This window comes from Microcaecilia unicolor, chromosome 2 (genome assembly GCF_901765095.1).
Source record: "Microcaecilia unicolor chromosome 2, aMicUni1.1, whole genome shotgun sequence".
NCBI lineage: Eukaryota > Metazoa > Chordata > Amphibia > Gymnophiona > Siphonopidae > Microcaecilia > Microcaecilia unicolor.
The window spans coordinates 84758054-84771079 of NC_044032.1; positions in this window are offsets into that span (position 1 = coordinate 84758054).

The window sequence follows — 13026 nt, forward strand, 5'->3', positions numbered from 1 at the left end:
TCACAGATTTTTACATTTAAAAGTGGATTTTTTTCAATAGTCTGAGGCTAAGTATTGCACACTTAAGTTTAGCACAAAGATTGTTGCTTATTTTTGTTGTGGAAGTTTTCCTGTGATTTCACTTATGAAAGGTTTTTAGCTAACAATGATAATCTTAAAAACAGACTGCTTTGATGGTGTTACCTGTAAATATGAGGGCTCTTCTTCTTGTCACACAATTTATTTTTATCACATTGAGCTTTGGCAATATTCTCTGGGATTTGATTGGCATTGGCTCAGATTTGGCTTGGCATTGACAGCGGTCAGTGTTTTTTTTTTACTTTATTTTTGGATCATTGGAACAGAAGGTATAAAAATCTCAGGGCAGCACCCCAAAATGCCAATGCAGCACAGACTGCAACATAACGCCAAAATAGCCATAAAGGGGACACCAGGAAGCATCAACCGTTTACCTCCGCAATGGGAAAAAGGATTACAAAATAAAACACCAGCAGCTTGAAGAGAAGCAATGCCCATCCTCCCATACCAATGCATTTTATTTTACATAATCCATAGAAAGGTCCATCATTTCTCTTTTCATCTGTCTTGTGGTGCAAACCCCATACCATTTTTGTCCCCTTCCTCTGAAACATTTCAAATCTTTTTATGTTCTTAGCAAGTTATGGCTTCCAAAACTGGCAAAAAAACAACAACACTCCAAGTGGGACCTCACCAACGACCTGTACAGTGGCATTAATACTGCCTTTTTTCTGCTGATTATGCCTCTCTCCATGCAGACTTGCATCTTTCCGGCTATGACTACTACCTTGTCACATTATTTGCCACTTTGAGATGCGCAAGTACTATCAGCCCACGATCCTGCTCTTAGTCCTTTGCACTAGAAATGTATCACTCTGCAGTTCTTCACATTACATTTTAATTGCCAAATATTAGACCATTTGGCAGCTAAATGTCTACTCCCTCCGGGGCTGATCACTACGTTGCAAATCTTGTGTCATCTGGAAAAAAAGAAAACTTTCCCTTCTAATCCTTTGACAATGTCACTCAGAAATAAATTGAATAGAATCAGGCGCACTCCACTATACATCGTTCTTTTCTCTGAGTGAATTTCAATTACCACCACCCTGTGTTATCTGTCATTCAACCAGTTTCTAATCCATTTCACCACTTTGGGTCTTAACTTTAGCCCACTCAGTTTATTCATGAGCCTACTATAAAGATCTGTATAAAAAGCTTTGCTGAAATCTAAGTAGACTATCCTGCTTATAATCGAAAGAGAAAAACGCCTATATTGTGACTCAAATCGGGAGATAGACGTTTATCTCACAAAAACGAATAAAGTGGTATAATCGAAAGCCAAATTTGGACGTTTTCAACTGCACTCCGTCGCGGATGCGGACAAAGTTTATGGGGGCGTGTCGAAGGCGTGGTGAAGGTGGAACTAGGGCGTGGTTATCGGCCGATCAGAGATGGGCGCCTTTCGCCGATAATGGAAAAAAATATGCGTTTTTAGTGAGAATTTAGGGCACTTTTCCTGGACCCTGTTTTTCCATGAATAAGGCCCCAAAAAGTGCCCTAAATGACCAGATGACCACTGGAGGGAATCGGGGATGACCTCCCCTGACTCCCCCAGTGGTCACAAACCCCCTCCCACCTGTTACACTTGTGCAGGTAAATGGGAGCCCTCCAAACCGCCCCCCAAACCCACTGTACCCACATGTAGGTGCCCCCCTTCACCCCGTAGGGCTATAGTAATGGTGTAGACTTGTGGGCAGTGGGTTTTGAGGGGGATTTTGGGGGCTCAACACACAAGGAAAGGGTGCTATGCACCTGGGAGCTGTTTTACCTTGTTTTTTTTTTTGTAAAAGTGCCCCCTAGGGTGCCCGGTTGGTGTCTTGGCATGTGAGGGGGACCAGTGCACTACGAATCCTGGCCCCTCCCACGAATAAATGTCTTGGAGTTATTCGTTTTTGAGCTGGGCGCTTTCGGTTTCCATTATCGCTGAAAAACAAAAACGCCCAGCTCAAAAAAAGATAAACGTCCATGTTTTTCGAAAATACGCTTCGGTCCGCCCCTTCACGGACCCGTTCTCGGAGATAAACGCCCATGGAGATAGACGTTTCCGTTCGATTATGCCCCTTCACGACTATCGTGTGTCCTTGATCAAGTTCTCTAGTCACTCAGTCAAAGAAATCAATCAGATTCATTTGTAATGCTTTTCCTTTGCTAAAACAATGCTGCCTCGGAGCTTGTAACCCATTGGATTCTAGGAAGTTCACTATCCTTTCCTTTAGCAGTATCTCCAATACTTTTCAAACTACTGAAGTAAGACTTACCGATCTATAATTTCCCATAGTCACTCATAGTCACTCATCCCGAATCTCGTGGAACCTCTCCCATCTCCAAAGACCTATTAAATAATTTTTTAAGAGAACCCACCAGAACCTCTCTGAGCTTCCTCAGTATCCTGGGATGTATTTAATCAGTCTCATGGCTTTATCCACTTTCAGTTTTTCAAGTTGTTTATAAACATTTTCTTCAGCAAATGGTGCAATATCTACTCCATTCCCATATATACTTTGTCAGCGGAGTGTTGTACTTCTCCAAGATTTTCTTCCATGAACACAGAAAATATCTATTTGTTTATCATGTCCACTTTTTCCTCATTACTCTCCACCTAGCAGTTCTCAGCCTTCCTCCCTTCCCCAACATACCTGAAAAAGTCTTGTCACCTATCTCACATCTCTAGCCAGTTTTTCTTCCACCAGTGCTTTGCTGTTACGTTGCTAACTTTTTTCTCTACTAAAAACTTCTACTCTTATTATATAAACACAATCAAAGGCCAAACAAAGCAGAAATCAATCAACTAGCCACAAGCTATTACTGAGTGTATTAACTGGGGAGGTGACAAATTGCTATTTGTTAGTAAAATATTGAAAGCTTTAAAGATTGAAATATTTTCTGTGGGGCTTCTGATTAATTCTTGCCCAGTTCTATAAATCTTCACTGGGATTTATGAAGATTCCATTCCAGCTAATCTTTGATTTTAAATACAGAGCCAACAGTAAATCTCATTTTGAAATGTCTGCTCCTTTCCTTCACATTAAGATAATATATTGCAAGTAAACACTTGTTAAAGCAATACAGAACAACAACAATCTAGAAAAACACAATGATGAAACCAACATTCTTCTTCCTTAAACCACAATATTGAGGGAGGTGGGCGATATTAGGAGATTAATACAAGAAACAATAAAGGGAAGGCTATAGAGGTTAGTGCTCTTCAGCTTGGAAAAGAGATGGATGAGGGGAGATATGATTGAGGTCTTTAAAAATCCTGAGTGGTGAAGAACGAGTAGAAGTAAATTGATTTTGTACTCGTTCCAAAAGTACAAAGACTAGGGTACACTCAAGGAAGTTACATGGAAATACTTTTAAAACAAATAGGCGGAGATATTTTTTCACTCAACGAATAGTTAAGTTCTGGAACTCTTTGCCGGAGGATGCGGTAACAGCAGTTAGCATATCTGGGTTTAAAAAAGGTTTGGAGAAGTTCCTGGAGGAAAAGTCCATAGTCTGCTATTGAGAAAGACATGGGGAAGCTACTGCTTGCCCCCGGATTGGTAGTATGGAATGTTGCTTCTAATTGGGTTTCTGCCAGGTGCTTGTGACCTGGTTTGGCCACTTTTTGGAAAACAGGATAGTGGGCTAGATGGACCATTGGTCTAAGCCAGTATGGTTACACTTATGCTCTTATAACATGAATTCTCCCATCTCTAATTCAAAATGTAACCTACTTCATGAAATTAGATATTACCAGTAACAACTTTCTTTAAATGTAAGAAAACCCTCAGCTGCTTGGGAGCAAAGAAAACATACTTAATCCCTAAATATTTTATAATAGATTTGCAACGGTAGGCTAACAAAAAAGATCTTAGGGTCCTGTTTACTAAGATGTGCGTGCTAATCCTAGAAACACCCATATACATATACATATACATACCCATTTACATTCCCATGTACAAGTCATTGGTGAGGCTCCATTTGGAGTACTGTGTTCAGTTTTGGAGGCCATATCTTGCCAAAGACATAAAACGACTCAAAACTGTTCACAGAAAAGTGATCAAAATGGTATGAGATCCGCACCAGAAGACGTATAAGAAGACTCTTAAAGACTTCAATAGGTAACCCTGGAGGGGGAGGGGGGGAGACAGGGGAGCTTTGATACAAACATTTGAAAAATATTAATGAACACAGCTTTAAAAAAATGGGGAGGCTAAAAAACTAGGTAACATGAAATGAAACCGCAAGGAGGTAAACTTTTAAAAGCAATATCAGAAATATTTTTTCATGTAAAGAGTAGAGGATGCCTGAAATGCTCTTCTATGGGAGTTGGTGGGGACTGAAAATAATGACAATTCAAAAAAGTTTGGAATACTAAGGTGTGCCGAAAAAATGGGCTGTGTTAGTGTAGGTGCGTGTTTTGGGTGTGCCCAGATCCATTTTTCAGCACATCTGTAAAAAGGGCCTTTTTTAAATTTTTGAAGAAAATGGATGTGCAGCAAAATAAAAATTGACATGGGTCCATTGTAGATCTGAGACCTTACCGCCAGCCATTGACTTAGCGGTAAGCCCCAACTTGACATTTCGTCCTTTAGATTGTAAGCTCCTTTGAGCAGGGACTGTCCTTCTTTGTTAAACTGTACAGCGCTGCGTAACCCTAGTAGCGCTTTAGAAATGTTAAGTAGTAGTAGTAAGGTCTCATGTGGTAACCATGCGGTAATCATCTACATGCATAGAATGACGATTACTACCCGGTTTCTGCCGCGCACCAGAAAATAAAAATTATTTTCCGGTGTGTGTAGCGGATGCACATCAAAAATGAAATTACCACAAGGGCCATGCGGTAGCCAGGTGGAAACTCAAAATCGGTGCATGTTGGGCGTGTGTAGGCGCCTACGCGGCTTAGTAAAAGGACCTCTCAATTTGCTAGGACTGGGATAGTGAAGTACTAAGTTATTTTGAAGGTTTCTATATCTATTGGGCATTTGAACCCAGCAGTGGCTTTCCCCATTTCTATCTCATTTCTATCCTGACTTTTAGACTGGTACATTGCATAATATAACATGAGGTTGAATTTACACTTATATTTCATTACTGTTTGGATACTGACTCCCAATACCTCCGTTAATTTGTTTCATCAGTCCTCCAAGTAATTCCCCCAGGGGCCTATTAGCTTTATTTTGGGTTGTCTTCCTTTGAAAAAAGTTACCCAAAAACATTTGTCCACTTGTTAGCCATCGTGTGATTCAAGTTTTCTGTTTTGTAAGAAGGCAATTCTTAGTCACACAAGTAGGAATCTCTATCTGATATACTTGCTTCTCAGAGAAAGCAGAAGGTTTAAGGTTTAATTGAAAATATATCACCGTTTGTTAAAAGCAGCAGAGTGGTTTACAATTAAAATCTCTTAAAATTAGAAAAGAATGCCATCAGTTATAGGATGAAAGAGTAAAGCAAGGAAAGTAATGAGTATAGCAGCACAGTAAAGTTAACAGTGAGGCAATCCCACACTGACATACCACCTAAGTTGGAGCCTGGTTACCGAGGGGTCCTTTTACTAAGCTGCGAGAAAAAGGGCCCTGCGGTAGTGGCTGGGGCCATTTTTTCCACACGCCAGGGCCCTTTATCCCACAATGGGTAAAATGTCTCTAAAAAAGATGGACATGTGGTAAGATTATTCTTATTGTGTGGCCGTGCAGGAGGAGCACTTACTGTTACCCATTGAGATGGCGATAAGGGCTCCCGTAGTAACCTAGCAGTAAACCAGGCAGTGTGTGGTGATGCCCGTTTACCACTGAGTTAGTGCCACGCTACACATTAAAAACTGTTTCCGTCACACCAGAAATGGTGCATGTTTGAGGTGGAAGTACTGCTGGCGGCAGCGTTGGGCCAATGGTAGTTCGGTAAGCCCACATTGGGCTTACTGCAGCTTTGTAATAGGTTACTTATGACAATTGTAGTTTAAGATAGCAGAATAATCAGCCACCTCCCCCCACCACCACCTTTACAGACCTGATCAAATAATCTAGATTTAGGAATCTGGAGGACATGCAATAGGAGCCTGTCTTACAAAGGAAAGAAGGCACCTACTTTATTTTATTGAATTTAAGATTGAGAACCTTTGTACAATGGGGATGAAAGGAGATTTGTTGTCTGGTTTTCTGTCCCTTGGTAAGAGCACATCTAACATACTGAGGAAATCCCATACATTTTTTTTGAAAGACACTGTTTGCTTTTTGATGTTAATAAGGCCAAGTTCAGCATAAGTGAAGTGCTGGCAGCTGAATTTGGCTTAGGGACAAATATATTGATTTAATCTACAAGCATGTTAAGAGTTGCAACATAAGTCTAGGATGATTCTGTTTGAGGGTCGTGTGTAAACTTCCATTGTTGTACCAGGCTCCTAAAGAAAAACTGAATAAAATTCATCATTGAGTTGCAGTGTAGTATACATTATTTCAGTGCTTGATACTTGGGGGTGTCCACAGCAATAAAGATTGCAAGCTCTTTGAGCAGGGACTGTCTTTCTTCTATGTTTGTGCAGTGCTGCGTACGCCTTGTAGCGCTATAGAAATGCTAAAAAGTAGTAGTAGTAGTTCTTGGCAGGTAGGAATATCCTGGTCGATATTCATCAAAGTGATTTAACCAGCCAGAAATGGCTGTTGACTGGTTTAATCGCTTGTTCGGGGCGATCTGCTCAATTTCAGTGGAACTTAGGGATCCTTTTACAAAGACGCAGTAGCGTTTTTAGCATGTGCTAAAAATAAGCGTGCGCTAAACGCAACAGATGCCCATACATTCCTATGGACGTCTCTCGCATTTAGCACATGTTAATTATTAGCGCACGCTAAAAATGCTACCACAACTTTCTAAAAGACCCCACTGGTTATTGCTACTGAAAATTAGCTGTTAGAGTCTAATTAAAAAGCCAGCTGTTGTGGGGGCATTCTGAGGGCAGACTCAGCACTTGGCCGGTTAAGTGCTGATATTCAGCACTTAACCGGTCAGGGTAACCACATAAATGAGGCTGCTTAAAAACAGTCCTATCTTTATGCAGCAACCCATGGCCAGTTAAGTTCTGAATATTGACTTAGCCGGGGCCGCATAAACTGGATATTCAGTGCTGAAGCCTGGACATAGTCCTACATTGACTATCTGGGAATAATGCTGGTGGTGGTCAGCAAAATGTTCACTGCCGCCAGCTGAATATTTATCTCTGCATTCTTGCACTGCTTATTGTGTTGTTGCAGACCCTAATTAATATTCAGCGATTTCTCTCAAGTTATCCAAAGGCCTTACTCATAGTTTCTGAATCAATCAAAATCTTTCTCCAAATCCACGCTAGGTGTTGCTGGGCCAGCCATACTGGGCCCGATTCTATATATGGTGCCTAAAATTAACGTGCATTAGGCAATCACGCCTAAGCGCATTCTAAATATGCATGGTATTTAGAATACGCTTAGGCGTAGTTCATGCAACTAAATCTACCAAAAGCTGGTGTAAATCCCTGCGCTTAGATTTACACGCACTAGCCAATATTTTATAACAATGCGCATAGATTTTGGAAAGCCCACAAAATGCCTATTTCCACGCCTCTAAGCATGCCCCTTTTTGCCTGCGTGCATTAGAATTTAGGTGCAATACATGACAGAATATGCTTAGTAATGTACACGTGTAAATTCTAATTTTTGCCAATTAGTGCTTTTATTACTTGTTAAGAGCTGTTAACAATGCTTAACAGCTTGTTAAGAAAATTAATCTACACCGTAGTTATAGAATGTGCCTAGATTTATGCGTAGAACTGCACATAACTCTAGGAAAACTATATAGAATCTGGGAGATGGGAGGATTCCATATATGATGTCTTTGAGAGGTATATAATGTTTATCATACAGTTACACATATTTATCCAAGGTATATGTTAGAACAGAAAATCAAGAACAAGAGGCACCAATAGGTATGCTCAGATACAAGTATAAAAAAAGCAGATCAAATAAAGTCAAAAGAGAAGTGGTCATGTTTCACCCTCAGGCTGTGTCAGGGGTAAAAACTACAAAATAAAAACATACATTAAAATTCCCATAATGAACAATAATAAACAATAATTAAAATCAATAAAATATAAAACTCAAAATTAAAAAAAAACATGACAATTATATAAAAAAGAGATATATAGACTTAATACACATTTTTGAGGCATCTTTGCTGTTTCCAGTGTGCCTAAAATAAGTGGCACCTAGATTTAGGCATGGTATATAGAATGTAATTGGTATCGCAGTGCCTAAAACTACCCGCATCTATTTACACCAATGAAAACATGGTGTAAATCCCAGTGCATAGATTTAGGCACATTGAGCCATATTATGTTCTGTAATTATGTCTGTAAATTTTGGAATGCCCATGAAACACCCATTTCCCTGCCTATAATCGCACCTTTTTTTGCCTGTGCGCATTAAATTTAGGCGCAGTGCATTACAGAATATGCTTAGCGATTTGCTCACGTAAATTCTAATTATTGTCAATTATTGCTCATTATTGCTTGTTAAGTGCTGTTAACAGTGATTGGCTTGTTAAGCTAATTAAGTTACGCATGCAGTTATAGAATACGTTTGGATTTCGGCGCAGAATGCTAGGTGCGCTACATAGAAGCCGGGGGATAGTCTGCTAGATTAATGGCAAATATGGACTTGAGTCTAGAGCTAAGTCCATGACACTGATGCATCTCTTGGTGATGAGGTTGGGATTTGGATGTTAACTGCTGCCAAATATGGAGCTTTAATTTGCATTTCTTTCTTGCTGAGCCACTTTTATGCTGTAAGCAATTCTCAACATGATAAAAATACAAAACACATTTATGTAAAAGATACATCACTTGCTTTCTCTCTGAAAAGCAGCAGTTCTGTATGAATGATAAAATGCTGTCTTGTAGCCTAGTGGTTAGTGCAGTGGACTTTGATCCTGGGGAACTGAGTTTGATTCACACTGCAACTCCTTGTGACTCTGGGCAAGTCACTTAACCCTCCATTGCCCCTGGTACAAAATAAGTACCTGAATATATGTAAACCGCTTTGAATGTAGTTGCAAAAACCTCAGAAAGGCGGTATATCAAGTCCTATTTCCCTTTCCCTATTTGAGATTCTACACGGAATGTTGCTACTATTTGAGATTCTACATGGAATGTTGCTATTCCACTAGCAACATTCCATGTAGAAGCCTGTCCTTGCAGATCAGCAATGCGGCCGCGCAGGCTTCTGTTTCTGTGAGTCTGACGTCCTCACAGAAACAGAAGCCTGCGCAGCTGCGTTGCTGATCTGCAAGGGCAGGCTTCTACATGGAATGTTGCTAGTGGAGGAGTGGCCTAGTGGTTAGTGCAGTGGACTTTGATCCTGGGGAACTGAGTTCAATTCCCACTGCAGCTCCTTGTGACTCTGGGCAAGTTACTTAACTCTCCATTGCCCCTGGTACAAAATAAGTACCTGAATATATGTAAACCACTTTGAATGTAGTTGCAAAAATCTCAGAAAGGCGGTGTATCAAGTCCCATTTCCCTTTTCCTATCCCTACTGCAGAAGAATACTGAAATTGGCTTCGCTGTTGTTGAAGAAGATGGAGTGGGATTGGGTCATGTGACATATAACTTCCATACTGGGAAAAAATTGCTGCTGGTCTCAAAATTTACTAAGGTGTGCCGAAAAATGGCCTTTGCTAGTGTAGGTGCGTGTTTTGGACACGCGCAAGTCCATTTTCCAGCATGCCTGTAAAAAAGGCCTTTTTTAGTGGGGGGGGGGGGGGGGGGGGGGCTGAAAATGGACATGTGGCAAAATAAAAATTTGTGCACATCCATTTTGGGCCTGAGACCTTACCGCCACCCATTGACTTAGCGGTAAGGTCTCATACGTTAACCAGGTAGTAATTGTTAGCATTTGTACACTGCCGATTACTGCCCGGTTAGCGCTGCACATATTTTCGGGCATGCATATTGCATGTAAAATATGGAATTACCACCTGGTTCACGTGGTAGCTAGGCAGTAGTTCCAAACTGATGTGTGTTGGACACACATAGGTGCCTACGTGCCTTTGTAAAGGGGACCCTAAAACAGTAGCTCACTTGTTCTGATTGCTGGGAGGGGGTATAGTATGAATTTTAGGGGCCTTTTTACTAAAGGGTGTTAAGCTCTAATGTGTGTTTAGCATGTGAAAAAAAGGTAATATGCCAGTTTGTGCGTGCTAATTGCATGCTACTTCTTTTTTTAAACAATATTTTTAAGAGGGGCATGCTATGGGTGGGGAGTGGACATGGAAGTGTTATCCAGTTAGCACATTCATATTGGCACATGCTAACTGGATAATGCAGACTTAGGGGTCCTTTTACTAAAGTTTAGCAGGCGCTAACGGAATTAGCACATGCTAAATGCTAAGAAGCCCATAGGTATGAAATAGACTTCTTCACATTTAGCTTGCACTAATTCAGTTAGCACACACTAAGCTTTAATAAAATGGCCCCTTAATGAGGGAGCATTTAGCTCTTCCTAACTGCGTCCGCATTAATTTTTTTTTGCAAGTTCCATATGCTAATGGAAAAATTAGCTCAGGACCTGCTAAAAAGAAAAAAAAGATTTAAAAAGTCTTAACACTGAAGTCTTAAATCTGGGTTTAGCAAATGGGAAACTTCCATGTTAAGCTCAGATTTTAACACATTTTAGTAAAAGGACCCTTTAATTTTTAGACTAGTATATCGAAAGTGAAAAAGTTCTCCTGTGCATCATATTGATCAGTTGACTTTGATTTGTGTGATAAATAGCTATTTCTTTTTTCTCTCTACTGGTCCATCCATTAGAGCTCTTTCACAAAGAGCGAATATGTTCTGTTTCTATGCCACAAGAACAATGAATGTATCAATGGTTCAAGGAAAACTTTAATGATGATCTTCAATTAGACTCAACATAGGCTGTGTCTTGGCTGAATAGCCTGCTTCAGGAGTCTGGGATAGTACAAAACAAACAATAAATATAACACAAACGTGTACATAAATAAAAACAGATATAATTAATCAAAACAATTAAAAACACGTACTGTATGAAATGACAGAACTTACATGTTAACATAAACAATATATTAAAAAGATAAAGTGTTATAAATATAAAAAAACATCTATATCATACTACAAAAACATATTTATTATATATCAAAATATGATACAAAAATGATATCCACGAGACCAAACCATTAAATGTAAACCTTATAAACATACCTAACACTTTGCAGAGCATAAATGGTCTCAGAACTCTGAATCATAGAAGAAGCAATGCACATTTTGGGCTCTGTTTACTAAGCTGCGCTGTAGGCGCGCTAGCATTTTTAGCACCCTCCTCTCACCTATCCACCCCCATCCTGTTAGACTATCTCTGAAATGCTTTGATGTTCCCATGCATACCTCCTACCCATCCCCACCCTGTTAGACTGTCAATGAAATGCTTGGATGTTTTACTTATATATACTGTCATCTACCACATTTGCTTATTTCTGATCTGACAAAGGACAACCTTCGAAAGCTAATCAAGAAATGTATTACTTTATGTGCAATAAAAGAGGTATCATCTTATTTTCTTTTCCATGTTTTATTTTGTTTGATTTCTATTGATTAGCGTATGCTAAAAATTAGTGCCTGCTTACACTAGAGACACCAACAGGAATATATGGGTCTCTGTAGCATTAGCGCGTGCTAATTTTTAGCATGCACTAAAAACACTAGTGTACCGTGGAGGGGCATTTACGAAAGAAACGTCTATGTTTGGATTTGGACGTCCTTGTAAAATGTCCACATCCGAAGGCAGGGAAAAGCGTATTTTTTTAAAAAAGATGTACGTCCATCTTTTGTTTCGAAAATACCATGGACGTCCTTAGATTTGGACGTCCCTAGACATGGACGTCTTTGACTTTCGGTGATTTTCAAAACCAAAGACGTCCATGTCAAAAACATCCAAATGCAAGACATTTGGACGTGGGAGGAGCCAACATTAGTAGTGCGCTGGTCCCCCTGACATGCCAGGACACCAACCAGGCACCCTAGGGGCCACTGCAGTGGACTTCATAAATTGCTCCCAGGTACATAGCTCCCTTACCGTGTGTGCTCAGCCCCCCAACCCCCCCCCCAAACCCACTACCCCCAACTGTACACCACTACCATAGGCCTTAGGGGTGAAGGGGGGCACCTAGATGTGGGTACAGTGGGTTTGTGGTGGGTTTTGGAGGGCTCACTGGTATAGGCTTGGGTCGCCTGTTTGAAGTGCACTGCACCCAATAAAACTGCTCCAGGGACCTGCACTGTCATGGACCTGAGTATGACTTTGGAGGCTGGCATAGAGGCTGACACAAAATATTTTTAAAGATGTTTTTGAGGGTGGGAGGGGGTTAGTGACCACTGAAGGAGTAACGGGAGGTCATCCCCGATTTCCTCCGGTGGTCATCTGGTCATTTTGGGCACCCTTTTGTGCCTTATTCATTAAAAAAAACACGTCTGGGTGAAAATGTCCAAGTTTTACTTTAGGATGTCCCTGCTTTTTTTGATTATGTCTCAAAAACATCCAAGTCTTAGGCATGCCCAAGTCCTGCCTTCACCACGGCTCTGATACGCCCCTCTGAGATTTGGACGTACTTGCAATGGACTGCAGTTGGAGACGTCCAAATCGGATTTCGATTATACCGATTTTGACTTCTCTGGGAGATGGACGTCCATGTTCCGATTTATGTCGAAAGATGGTCGTCCATCTCTTTTGAAAATGAGCCTGTTAGTAAACAGGACCCTTCATGTCATAATTTTCTATACTAGAACTCACACAGACACAGAAGGGGGAAGGATGGTAAAGGAAAGGAGGCAGAGAGGGAGAAAAAATGAAAATAAAAGAAAACAAGAGAAAAAAAAACTAGGAAAAAAGGTGGTTAGGGGTGGGAGGGAGAAAGGGAGAG